Source organism: Callithrix jacchus, chromosome 4, assembly GCF_049354715.1.
Source record: "Callithrix jacchus isolate 240 chromosome 4, calJac240_pri, whole genome shotgun sequence".
Taxonomy (NCBI): Eukaryota; Metazoa; Chordata; class Mammalia; order Primates; family Cebidae; genus Callithrix; species Callithrix jacchus.
In genome coordinates, this window is record NC_133505.1 from 176,117,266 (window position 1) to 176,132,234 (window position 14,969).

Sequence of the window (14,969 nt, forward strand, 5' to 3'; positions counted from 1 at the left end):
GCCCAGGCTGACAACAGATCACCAGGTCAAGAGATTGAGACCATCCTGGCCAACATGGTGAAACCTCGTCTCTACTAAAAATACAAAAAATTAGCTGGGAGTGGTGGCAGGTGCCTGTAATCCCAGCTACTCAGGAGGCTGAGGCAGGAGAATCGCTTGAACCCAGCAAGTGGAGGTCGCAGTGTGCTGAGATCGCACCACTGCACTCCAGCCTGGCAACTGAGTGAGACTGTGTTTCAAAAAACAACAAAAAATAAAATAAAATAAAGAGGCAAGGGTTGGGGTGAAAACATCGGACCAGTGAGAACGCTCAGACCTACTCAACTCAGGTAGACTGCCTGAGTTCAAGCAACATGTAACAGCTTCTGACACTAACTAACACAAAAGGGTCACAGACAACTGGGAGGAAAACGTCAAAGACTGTGCGGCCATGGTGACACTTCATACAACTTAAGAAAAAGTTACATCAAGGGTATGTAATCATAGGTCCAAAGTTGAACTAGAAATGTATTGATAGTCCAGTCAGTGAGATGGCCTTTGCTAATCTAACAACAGATGACCTACCCCTCACCCGTACGATGTGTAAACATTTCTGGGAAGAAATAAGAGTGAAGGAGTTCAGGGAACCAGATTCTCTTTCTAGACTTCCAAGAGCCGTCCCCAGACACTACAGCCTGTCATCTACTGGTTCATTAGATGCTCCTTTTTTTGGAAAGAAGATGAGAGAGTTTGACAAAAAAAAAATATAAGAACTTAAATGTGTTAGTTACATGTTTTGGGAACTTTTCAGTACATGTGGTTTCCTGGCATTTCTGATTTCTGCTGTAATTTCCAAGGCCTGCTTGGTATTTCCACAGCCACAGAGAGTAGAAGAATCCATTTTCATTAATTTCTAGTCATTAATACATCCTTTTCTCATTATTTTGAAACTATATCAATCTAGCTTGCCATTTCCATAATATTTCAGCCAAAAAACACACAAGCAAATGCTAAGCAGTCCATTCTTCATTATGTCCCTGGTGTGGTGTGCTGAACTTCCATCCCTGAAAAGGAAGGCATGCTAACAAGTGAGACAACATTCTCATTTAAAATAGGAGCAAAAGGCCAAGCTAAAAGTATGCTACATAGCAAATTATGGGGGCAATGTACTGACTTGTAAAAATTACTTTAAAATTCATCAAAAATTGGACATTAATGAGTGGACAGAGGAAAAGAGAGATGAACAGTTGTGTGGTTATGTGATAAAATAAATCTGGTAAAATATCATTGATAGAATATTCTAGTGGGAATTCAACTCTTCACTGCAAACTCTTTCAACTTTGATGTCTATTAGAATATTTTCATAATAAAATGTTAAGACACATAGTAGACTTCTGTCTAAATGATCATGTTACTCATGATTTGGCTCTGTGTCCCCACCCAAAAATCTCACCTTGAATTGTAATACTCCCATGTGTCAAAGACAGGGCCAGGTGGAGCTAATTGAATCACGGGGGGTTTCCCCCATACTGTTCTTGTGATAGTGAATATATCTCTCAAGATCTGATGGTTTTATAACTGCCACCATGTAGGATGTGACTTTACCCTTTCTTCACCTTTGCCATGATTGTGAGGCCTCCCCAGCCATGGGGAACTGTGAATCAATTAAACCTCTTTCCTTTATAAATTACTCTGTCTCAGGTATGTCCTCATTAGCAGCATGAGAGCAGATTAATACACTCACTAAAAAAAAATTTTTCTTTAGACAGGGTCTCTGTTGCCCAGGCTGGAGTGCAGTGGCATGAACTTGGATCACTGAAGTTTCAATCTCCCAGGCTCAAGCGATCCTATCTTGGTTGAGAAAAAGCCTCCTGAGTAGCTGGGACAACAGACATGCACCACCACATGTGGCTAATTTTTAGGTCTCGTTGTGTTGCCCAGGCTGGTCTTGAATTCCTGGCCTCAATCAGTACTCCTACCTCAGCCTCCCAAAGTGCTGCCAAAGTGCTGTGATTACAAGTATGATCTACCATTCCTGGCCTATCACCTGCTTTATCTTTTTTCAAGACTTTTGTGGAAAATCTATTATTGTAGACAATAGAGTTTCTAAAAAAACAGTGAAAATTGTATCTTTTACTTCATTTTGCACAGTTTGCCAAAGATCCTTACATGAGTTCTGGCAAGAAAGACAGTATTACTTGGCTACAATTATATCTGGAATTAATAAGTGATATGCAGTATTCTATATGAAAATGATTATGCTACACTTAAGTACATTTTCCTTTGCAGATGAATGTAGATCATATAAAATCATATCAAATTGAATATTGCCAGTTATTGTAAATATTCTTAAGATCCTTAGTAAGCTCCAGTCAGGTAAAATTCATTTGCTAATTATCAAGATCTAGTTCTATTCATGCGGTGGGGGTGAGTTAATGTTATGAGTGATTTTTCTAATACTCCAATTAACACTTACATTAAGCCATCAATCTTAACCTATGAGGGCAATAATAGAAGCTCATATTCATTTATCTCTTATCACAGATAGGTACATGCACCATTTCATTTAAGCCTCAAAGCACCATTATAAGGTAGACACACTTGAGATAATTTGAGAAATTTATCCTAGGTTATCTAACTTGTTGGTAGAATGGAGAACTAAACCCAAGTGGACTGACAGCATTCCTATACTCCAAGAATAGTCTTCAGACCAGAAACAATCGCCATCACTTGTGAGTCTCCAGCTCACCCCAGACCTATCAGATTAGAAGCTGCAGTGTCAAACAACCTCAACATGTAGAAGTCACACTGAAGTTTAGAAGTGCTGGCAGATCCATCCCCTCACCGTCATGCCATGCCAGTAGCTCTCAAATTTTGTGTGAGCACAGTCATCTGGAAGGCTTAAAACGCTGAGTGCTGGACCCTCCCAGCTGAGTCCAGAGTTTTGACTCAGTAGGACTGGGCAGGAGCCCTGAGAATCTGCATGTCTAACACATCACAGGTGATGCTGAGGCTGCTAGGTAGGGGGCCACGCTTTGCACACACTGCCCACTGCCCACGTGCACTGCCTCAGTCACTGTCATCATCAGAAACACATATACCACCTAAACCTCCTAAGCTTTTAAACCCATAAACAAAGCTCACAGCAGTTAACTCTATAGCACACATTTGCATTTGTACATTTTCCTTTGTTTTCAACAGAATTGTGATTTTTAAAACATTGTGATGTATTTCATCTGAGCTAAAAATTAAACATATTGCAACATTAGAAGCTCTGAAGAATTCCTAAGCATAAATTTTTCCCTATTTTTCATTTTACTCTTGTTCTCTTCTTGATGGGAGAAAATTGGCATACACATCACATTCATCTGAGACTTCCAGGGAGACACAGGTCAGGATACATTATAATCCATATGCCATTAAGATACTGTGTCTTACAAAACAAATATTGAACTGTAAATTTTAATCTATTACATACTGACAGAAATTGAAGTAAGTGATTAAAAAAAATCAAGGGTCTTGTTGGTGCTTATCTTAATGGAGTAACTTTCCCCAATGTCTGGATTTGTAATTTCTAAATTTTGCCTCCTCTAGTAATAACTGTCTGGAAGGCCAGTGAAACAAAAACATTGTGACTAATTAAGAACAAGTTTGACTGATTAAGGAGAGAAATGATTCCCAGAATGAAAGAAAACCATAGATGGCAACAAACTTACAGAAGCACATTAGTAGGGTAAAAACATGGTGGTTGCAGATTAGCTGTATACCGGTATTTATATCTTCAAAAATGGTGTGTCCCTTGCAGTAAATGTATAGTACCTTGCAAAAACAGATGGTACTGGAATTGAAGGTGAGTAAGAATAACATGGACCAAGGGGCAAGATCCAAGATGGCCAAATAGGAACAGCTCTGGAGTGCAGTTCCCAGCAAGAGCAGCACAGAGGGTGAGTGATCAGTGCATTTCCAAATGAGATACCAGGTGCATCTCAATGGAACTGTTTACACAGTGGGTGTAGCCCAAGAAGGGTGAGCTGAGGTAGGGTAGGGCATTGCCTCACCCAGAAAGTGCAGTCCCCAGAGGACGCCCCTCCCTGCCCAACATCAGGAGCTTTTCCATCCACTCTAGCACCCAGTTCACATACTGTGCTTCTCCTGCAGTTTATTCCACCCACAGACCAGGAGACTACTGGGCTGAAAAGTGCCACGAGTTGCCAGCATGGCTGTTTCAGCTGGCACCATGAGTTTCCACACAAAAAGTCACACAAATCTGGGCAGCCATTTCAATGGGTTCCTGGAAGGCCTGAGAGACAGAGCTGCCCATTCAACTGAAAAAGAGGGGGCTGAAAGTAGGATCTGGCTCGGTGGGTTCCACCCCCACAAAGCAATCTGAAACGCTCTGGAGAGAGAGTTTCACAGCAACTGCAGCTGTATCCGAGATGGTTCAGCTGTGCAGGGGGAAGGGTGTCTGCCATTACCAAGGCAGCCCGCCACTACCGAGGCAGTCCACCATTACCGAAGCAGTCTGCCATGACTGAGGCAGTTCTAACTGTACCTCTGTAAACAAAACTTGGAGGAAGTTTACACAGCAGCTGGGCAGAGCCTGCAGCAGATCAGCAACACTTCTGATGGCAGACTGTGACTAGATTACCTCCTTGCTGGGCAGGGCATCTCTGAAAAAAGGCAGCAGCAGGTCAGGAACTTATAAATAAAGCCCCACCTTCCCAGGATAGAGCACTTGGGAGAAGAGGTGATTATGAGTTCCACTGCAGCAGACTTAAATGTACCTGCCCAGCAGCTCTGAACAGAACAATGGAGCTCCCAGCACAGCACTTGAACTCTGATAAGGGACAGACTGTCTCCTCAAGTGGCCCCCTGACCCCCATATATCCAAAGAGACACCTCATAAAGGAGAGCTCTGACTGACACCTGGCAGGTGCCCTTCTGGGACTAAGACGACAGAAGAAGAAACTGGTAGCAACCCTTACTGTTCTGCAGCCCCTGCAGGTGAGTCCCAGGCAAGCAGGGTCTGGAGTGGACCTCCAGCAGTCCTGCAGCAGACAGGCCTGTTAGAAGGAATACTAAAAAAAAAAACAGAAAGAAATAGCTTTAACATCAACCAAAAGGATCTCCACTCAGAGACCCCATCTGAAAGTCACCAACTACGAAGACCACAGGTAGATAAATCCATGAAGATGGGAAGAAACCAGCAGAAAAAGGATGAAAACACCAAAATCCAGAACACCTCTCCTCCTAAAAGGGATCACAACTCCACCAGAAAGGGAACAAAGCTGGATGGAGAATGAGTCTGATGAATTGACAGAAGCAGGCTTTAGAAGGTGGGTAATAACAATCTTCTCTGAGCTAAAAGAACATGTTCTAACCCAATGCAAAGAAACTAAGAACCTTGAAAAAAGGTTTGATAAAATGATAACTAGAGTAAGCAGCTTAGAGAAGAATATAAATGACTTGATGGAGCTGAAAAACACAGATCGTGAACTTTGTGAAGTATACACAAGTTTCAATAGCCAAATCGACCAAGCAGAAGAAAGGATATCAGAAACTGAAGATCAACTCAATGAAATAAAATGAGAAGACAAGATTAGAGAAAAAAGAGTGAAAATAAATGAACAAAGCCTCCAAGGAATATGGAATTATGTGAAAAGACCTAATCTATGTTTGACAGGTGTACTTGAATGTGATGGGGAGAATGAATCCAAGCTGGAACATACTCTTCAAGATGTTATCCTGGAAAACTTTCCCAACCTAGCAAGGCAGGCCAACATTCAAGTCCAGGAAATACAGAGAATGCCACAAAGATATTCCTCAAGAAGAGCAACTTGAAGGCACATAATCATCAGATTGAGCAGGGTTGAAATGAAGGAAAAAATGCTAAGGACAGCCAGAGAGAAAGGTCAGGTTATCTGCAAAAAGAAGCCCAACAGACTCACAGCGGATCTCTTGGCAGAAACCCTGCAAGCCAGAAGAGAGAGGAAACCAATATTCAACAGCCAAAAATAAAATAATTTTCAACCCAGAATTTTATATCCAGCAAAACCAAGATTCATAAGTGAAGGAGAAATAAAATCCTTTATGGACAAGGAGATGCTGAGAAATTTCATCACCACCAGTCCTTCCCTACAAGAGCTCCTGAAGGAAACACTAAACATGGAAAAGAACAACCAGTACCAGCCACTGCAAAAACATACCAAACTGTAAAGACCATAAACTCAATGAAAAAACTGCATCAACTAACGGGCAAAACAACCAGCTAGCATCAAAATGGCAGGATCCCATTCACAAAAAACAATATAACCTTAAGTGTAAATGGGCTAAATGCTCCAATCAAAAGACACAGACTGGCAAATTGGACAAAAGTCAAGACCCATTGGTGTGCTGTATTCAGAAAACCCATCTTGCATGCAAGGAGACACATATGCTCAAAATAAAGGGATGGAGGAAGATTTATCAAGCAAATGAAAAGCAAAGAAGCAGGAGTTGCAATCCTAGTCTCTGATAAAATAGACTTTGAACCAACAAAGATCAAGAGAGACAAAGAAGGACATTACATAAGGGAAAAAGATCAATGCAACAAGAAGAACTAATGATCCTAAATACACAAGCACCCAATACAGGAGCACCCAGATAGATAAAGCAAGTTCTTAATGACCTATGAAGAGACTTACACTCCCACAGAAAAATAATGGGACACTCTAACACTCCACTGTCAATATTAGACAAATCAATGAGACAGAAAATTAACAAGGATATCTAGGACTTGAACTCAAATCTGAACCAAGCAAACCTAATAGACATCTACAGAACTCTTCACCCCAAATCCACAGAATATACATTCTTCTCAGCACCACATTGCAGCTACTCTAAAATTGACCACATAATTGTAAGTAAATCACTCCTCAGCAAATGCAAAAGAACATGCACAACTTCATGGAAACTGAACAACTGGCTCCTGAATGTTAACTGGATAAACAATGAAATGAAGGCAGAAATAAAGACGTTCTTTGAAACCAAAAAGAATGAAGAAACAATGTACCAGAATCTCTGGGACACATTTAAAGCAGTCTCTAGAGGGAAATTTACAGCAATAAATGCCCACATGAGAAGTGAGAAAAGATCAAAGTCAACACCCTATCATCAAAATTGAAAGAGCTAGAGGAGCAAGATTAAAATAAAATAAAATAAAAAGCTAGCAGGAGACAAGAAATAACTAAAATCGGAGCAGAACTAAAGGAGATAGATACACAAAAAAACGTTCAAAAAGTCAGTAAATCCAAGAGCTGCTTTTTTGAAAAGATCAACAAAATAGACAGACTACTAGCCAGATTAATAAAAAAAGAGAGAAATCAAATAAATGCAATAAAAAAGATAAAGGGGATATCACCACTGATTCCACAGAAATACAAACTACCATCAGAGATTACTACAAACAACTCTATGCAAATAAACCAGTAAACAAGGAAGAAATGGATAAATTCCTGCACACTTGCACCCTCCCAATCCTAAACCAGGCAGAAGTTGAAACCCTGAATAGACCAATAACAAGGTCTGAAGTTCAGGCAGTAATTAATAGCCTACCAACCAAAAAAAGTCCAGGTTCAGATGGGTTCACAGCTGAATTCTACCAGACACACAAAAAGGAGCTGGTACCACTCCTTTGAAACTATTCCAAACAATAGAAAAGGAAGGAATCCTTCCCAAATCATTTTATGAGACCAACATCATCCTGATACCAAAATCTGGCACAGACTCAACAAAAAAAAAAAGAAAACATCAGGCCAATATCATGATGAACATAGATGCAAAAATCTTCAATGAAATACTGGCAAGCCAATTGCAACAGCACAGCAAAAAGCTTATCCATCACAATCAAGTAGGCTTCATCCTGGGGATGCAAGGGTGGTTCAACATACATAAGTCTATAAACGTAATCCACCACATAAACAGAACCAAAGACAAAAACCACACGACTATCTCAATAGATGCAGAGAAGGACTTCGACAAAATTCAGCAGTGCTTTATGCTAAAAACTCTCAGTAAACTAGGTACCGATGGAATGTATCTCAAAATAATAGAAGCTATTTACAACAAACCCACAGCCAATATCATACTGAATAAGCAAAAAACTGGAAGTATTCCGTTTGAAATTTGGCACTAGACAAGGACGCCCTCTCTCACCCCTCCTATTCAACATAGTATTGGAAGTTCTAGCCAGAGCAATCAGGCAAGAAAAATAAACAAAAGTTATTCAATTAGGAAAGGAGGAAGTTAAACTGTCTCTATTTGCAGATGACATGATTGTATATTTAGAAGACCCCATCATCTCATCCCAAAATCTTCTTAAACTTATAAGCAACTTCAGCAAAGTCTCAGGATACAAAATCAATGTGCAAAAATCACAAGCATTCCTACACGCCAATAACAGAGCCAAATCAAGAGCAAACTCCCATTCACAACTGCTACAAAGAGAATAAAATATCTAGGAATACAACTAACAAAAGATGTAAAGGACCTCTTCAAGGAGAACTATAAGCAACTGCTCAAGGAAATAAGAGAGGACACAAACAGATGGAGAAACATTCCACACTCATGGTTAGGAAGAATCAGTATAATGAAAATGGCCATACTGCTCAAAGCAATTTATAGATTCAATGCTATCCCCATCAACCTACCAATAACCTTCTTCACAGAACTGGAAAAAGCCACCTTAAACTTCATATGGAACCAAAAGAGAGCCTGCGCAGTCAAGACAATCCTAAGCAAAAAGAACAAAGATGAAGGCATCACTCTACCCAACTTCAAACTATACTACAAGGCTACAGTAATCAAAACAGCATGGTACTGGTACCAAAACAGAGGTATAGATCAATGGAAAAGAACAGAGGCCTCAGAGGCAATGCCACACATGTACCACCATCTGATCTTTGACAAACCTGAGAAAAACAAACAATGGGGAAAGGATTCCCTGTTAAATAAATGGTGTTGGGAAAACTGGCTAACCATGTACAGAAAGAAGAAACTGGACCCCTTCCTGACACCTTATGCTAAAATTAACTCCAGATGGATTAAAGACTTAAGCATAAGACCTAACCTCATAAAAACCCTAGAAGAAAGCCTAGGCAAAACCATTCCACATATAGGCATAGGCAAGGACTTCATGAGTAAAACACAAAAAACATTGTCAACAAAAATCAAAATAGACAAATGGGATCTAATCAAACTCCAGAGCTTCTGTACAGCAAAAGAAACAATCTTAGAGTGAACTGGCACCCAACAGATTGGGAATAAATAAACAACCCCATCACAAAGTGGGTGAAGGATATGAACACTTTTCAAAAGAAGACATATGGCCAGGTGTGGTGCCTCACGCCTGTAATCCCAGCACTTTAGGAGACTGAGGCAGGTGGATCACAAGGTCAAGAGATCGAGACCATCCTATCCTGGTCAACATGGTGAAACCCCGTCTCTACTAAAAATACAAAAAATTAGCTGGGCACGGTGGTCTGTGCCTGTAATCCCAGCTACTCAGGAGGCTGAGGCAGAAGAATTGTCTGAACCCAGGAGGTGGTGGTTGCAGTGAGCCGAGATCATGCCATTGCACTCCAGCCTGGGTAACAAGAGTGAAACTCTGTCTCAAAAGAAGAAGAAGAAGAAGAAGACATCTATGAGGCCAACAAACATATGAAAAAATGCTCATCATCACTGGTCATTAGAGAAATGCAAATCAAAACTACATTGAGATACCACCTCATTCCAGTTAGAATGGTGATCATTAAAAAATCTGGAGACAACATGCTGGAGAGGATGTGGAGAAATAGGACACTTTTACCTGTTGGTGGGAGTGTAAATTAGTTCAACCATTGTGGAAGACAGTGTGGCAATTCCTCAAGGATAGAAATAGAAATTCCATTTGACCCAGCAATCCCATTATGGAGTATGAACCAAAAGGATTATAAATTTTTCTATTATAAAGTCACATGCACACATATGTTCCTTGTGGCTCTGTTTACAATAGCAAAGACCTGCAACCAACCCAAATGCCCACTGTTGATAGACTGGACAAAGAAAATGTGGCATATGTACACCATGGAATACTATGCAGCCATAAAAAATGATGAGTTTGTGTCCTTTGTAATGACATGGATGAACTTGGAAACCATCATTCTCAGCAAACTGACACAAGAACAGAAAGTCAAACATCACATGTTCTTATTCATAGGCGGGTATTGAACAATGAGAACACACGGATACAGGGAGGGGAGCATCACACATTGGAGTCTGTTGCAGGGACTAGGAGAGGGACAGTGGGGGGTGGGGAGGTTGGGGAGAGATAACATGGGAAGAAATGCCAGATATAGGTGATGGGGGGATGGAGGCAGCAAGCCACCTTGTCATGTATGTACCTGTGTAACAATCCTACATCATCTGTGCATGTGCCCCAGAACCTAACGTACAATTAAAAATATATATATAACATGGATCAGAGATATGTTATCTGTTGAGATATAGCGACAGAGAACCAGATATTACCACATGCAGCTTGGTTATTGGACCATTTCCATATGTGTTCTTCTGATTTGATTAGGAGTCCATTCATTAATTTGGTATACCTCAATGTGTACCTTTATTAAGTACTAAATGATATGGACTTTACTTTATTATGTAGCATATAAACTCCATTTAGGTGCATCTATATAAGGATTAGAATTGAATCCAAACACTTGAATTCTAAAGGTATAAAATAAAATCTGATTAAACATTAAATTATGTAATGTTTTAGAAATAAAATTAAAATATTTTGAGTCCTAAAAAACACTAATCTTTCCATTTTCAGATTTGATTTTCCAAATTCTACTCTGTGTCTCCAACTCTGTTTCCCAAAAAGTTTGATTTAGAATAAGGTAAGCACAAATGTGGACACTGTGGCATCTGTAATCTGCCTTTTCTCCCCCTTTCCTGTTCTTTTTGACCTGACTCATTGAAAGGAGATAAAGGTGAGGAAAGGAAGAAGCAGCATGTATGTAAGACTGTTTTGACTGGGGAAAGAACATCAATTCCCTTGCAAGTTCACACCCATAGTGGTTCTGGGCACACACATCAGTGCACACTCTGCTTCACGGATGTTCTCATTGGAACCACCCATGACACCACTCTATCTTGATGGGGCTCACTGAGAGCTTTTATCCTTTCAGATGAGTGAAGACATAGTGTCACCTGGAGCGTATCAGCCAGAAACAGGGTTGACATAGGTGCTCCTAGATCCCTCACCCAGGACAGAAACTCTACACTTCTTGTCTGCTAATAGAAAACCCCACCAGGCTTCCCTGTAACTTTCTTCTATAAGGAGGAAAGTTCTCAGCAAACTATGGCTCATGAAACAGACCTTCTCATTGCCTGTTTTTGCATATCCAGTAGATAAGAATAATGTTTACATTTTGAAATGGTTGAAAACACTAAAGAATATTTTGTGACACATGACAATTACATAAAATTCAAGTTTCAATGTTCATAAATAAAGTTTTATTGGCACATAGATACATCCTCTTGAGTACATGTTGTCTGTGGCTGTTTTCTTGATACATGGTGAAGTGGAGTGGCTGTGATTGAGACCACATGTGGCACTCTCACAACTTCACAACTGTGCTAGCCACTCGACAGGTCACAGCAATGCCATTATAAACTGACTTCCAACTGCTGCATGTACTTCTGCACTGTGAATGGTTTATTTTAAATTTTCATAACATAGCCATCATGCCAAAACAGGAAGAGAAAAGTGGACTTCAAATGTCATGCTTTTAGGGCACAGCAGAGTGTGGATTATTTTTATACAGTTGAGTGGCAGAGCATTGTGCTTAATACGCTGTGCACTCCAATGGAGCTGAAAGCATCTACGTGACCAGACCAGGCTCACACAAAATAGGCCCAACTCACAGGACAGCAGTGATCAGAAAAACAAACAAACAAAAACTTAGAACATCTAAACACACAGTATTCAAAAGATTCCAGAAGCATCTACATGACCAGACCAGGCTTACATAAAATAGGCGCAACTCACAGGACAGCAGTGATGAGAAAAAAAACAATTAAAACAGAACATCTCAGCACACAGTATTAAAAAAAAAAAAAAAATCAAGCTACAAGCCATTTACCAATTGTGTGTTGATTAAATCATGGTTGATTGCAGCAGCCAAAAAAAATACATCAGAGCTAATTCAGCTCATCAGGGACTGTCAGGTTTGTGGCTAGAAGAGATGTTCAGTGTTGACGGCAAATTATTTTTAATTTATTTATTTTTGACTCTATGACTCAACAAATTTTATTAATTAGTTGTTGTTTAAGAGTGAATAGTGTAAAGTGACTGAAAATTAGTCTCTATGAATTGTCTGCCTCGAACAATTGCACACAATAATATTCTGAAGCGATGTGGGAAGACAAAGATTCAGTACAATCTGAAGTGGAATCCGCTAAGATGTATAACAACTGCAGGTGGTAAACATATTAAGAAAATATGAGGAGAAAAAAGCTTAAACAAGTTTACAATGCTTGTGAAAATGTAAAGTATTTAAAACTTATGTATTATATTATTTATCAGTAGATACTTTGTAGAAAATACTTGAATCTATCACGTGTCATTAAACCACCAGCATCACTGATGGACTTTATTCACTCTGGTATATTTAACTTTTATCCTTAAAGTTTTGTTAGAAATAGAAGCTGCATGTCCTGACTTGCCCTCCACACAGCAGCCCCAGGGCTCCACAACAGTCAGGTTTTATTACTGTTGCTGAGCTCAGGTTGAAGACAAAGTTTTCTGAATGAGAAAAATTTATTCCTCCATTTTTATCAAACACTGAGTGACTATGGAATTGCTTGATACTATTTCTTAAGGAATTCAACCTAAGATTACAAGGCAAAAAAAATTTATATGTGAAACTTTTCCTGTGGTAAACTCATTTTGATGACAACTAACATTTGAATCACAAGCAGCATCAGCAGCTTTATACACTGCTCATCCTGTCAAAAGTTACAAGAAGAAAGATAACCCTTCCCACACACATTTGAAGCAGAAATATTTTCCAATCTCAAGCCACAGTTCCAGTTCTGTTCCAGTGGTATGTTTCAGACTTTGATACAAAAGCAAAGGTGATTTCCACATTTCAAAATCCATTTAGCTGCCTTTGAAGAGCTTTTATATAACCTTCTATTGAAAGTGATTATTCTGCAATGTAATGAGATCTTAACAGGCAAATATCAAGTGTAAAATCTAATAGCATTCTCTGAATCTTTATCAAACAATAAACATGTTCCACCAAAATCAAATATTTGTGGTTTTATATAAATGTTTGGCAGTACCTCTTTGTGTGAAGAGACATTTTCAAAGATGAAATATGTAAAATTTCATTACAGATCGGCACTAACAGATTAACATTTGCAATCGATTTTGATGCTAGGGAATGCTAACTTTGCACCCCAAATAAACAAAATGTTGCCTTCCCCAAAAATATAATTTCATTCTCTCTTTCACGGATCTGTAATATAAGAAGAAAATTATAGTCGGTTTTTATTAGTATATTTTGAATATTGCCTATGAAAATATTGTATAAACTTGTTTTCTTTCTTATGCTATAAGTGCATACATAATATAGTCAGTTTTGCCTCCTGATCCACAAAGCCTAAAATATTTACTATTTGGCCATTTACAAAAAAAAAAAAGTTTGCCAACTCTTGCTCTAGATATTATCTGAGTACCCAAATTTTACTTAATATCTTTATCTACTCATATCTGCCATCATTCATAAGATAATTGATGGATGGTGGGGTGAATGAATAATTTACTGTTTTATAATCTTTAAACATTACAGTCTATGGCCGTTGGTTTACTGCTTTCATAAAAGGGAAGTGGCATCTTCATAAAATATTGCAATTGGGGAAGCAAGGATCTCAGTAAGGACTTTCATCCAAATACAGGCTGTCACACTCACGTGTCTGCAGATGGCAGTTTACATATGTTTTTCAAATAAAAGATGTAAGTTCAAATAATAGAACAAATAGCAATAACCAGTATATATAAATTATTATAAATTATTTCCCTTTAAATAGGAGTATAACTGACAAATATATTTTTTAAATTGACCTCCAAATGATAATAGCTTGCAATTTGCAAAATTGTAGTGTTTTCTTATCAAGTGTGGAAATTTTATACCCACATGTCTTGGAAATATAATAAACTATTGTTAATACACAAAAAATAGCTTGTCTATATTTCAAAAGTCCAATACTTTGATTTAAAATAATGAAATGTTATTTTGACTTTATATCTATGTGTAATGATTCCTAAATAAAATTTAACTTAGAATTTTTAAAGAGTTCTGTATCCTAGAATGACCAACACTTAAATTAAATTAAATTAAACTTTAAAACCTACCAAGTCTACGAAATATAAGTACCACTAGAGAGCCCAAGGGAACTTTAATTTATAATGTTAATTAATTTAGCTACTTTATTCTAGAGGAGCTAAGATTAGTAAAGCAATAAAATGTTTAATAAGAGCTAGTGAGAGATCATAAGTCAATCCCACTGGCTTTCAAGACCACATGTAAGCCAGATTTTAACGATGTTATTTTCAGGTTGTTTAAATGCTGCACACATGAGCATTTTAACAGTAGAATGCAACAGAGCCATTTGTCTATTTTTACCTCTTTAGATAGTAGAGGTGATGGCTTGAATCACCTTTAATTTTGTATTAAAAGGAAGTCGTGTTTGATGAAAGAACATGGAAAAACAGTTCATGGCTAGTAGTTTTGAAGCAGTCTTTTCATGTCAAAAAAAAATCTGTAAAGACAGAAAACAAAGACTAACAGAACAGCGATGCCAAGGCATGTATGAAATCCCCACCTGCTCTAAATGAGATGGACATTGGATAAGAAAATATACTTTCATGAAATAAAGAATACATTTACAAAATTTTTTTAAAT

The 14,969-nt window shown here is 38.5% G+C and overlaps 1 protein-coding gene across 6 annotated transcripts in view; it reads right to left on the reverse strand.

The window, feature by feature from the left end:
- Window positions 1–14,969, reverse strand: part of WDR27 (WD repeat domain 27) — a 304,525-nt gene that overhangs the window by 61,128 nt on the left and 228,428 nt on the right. The window lies entirely within an intron of this gene.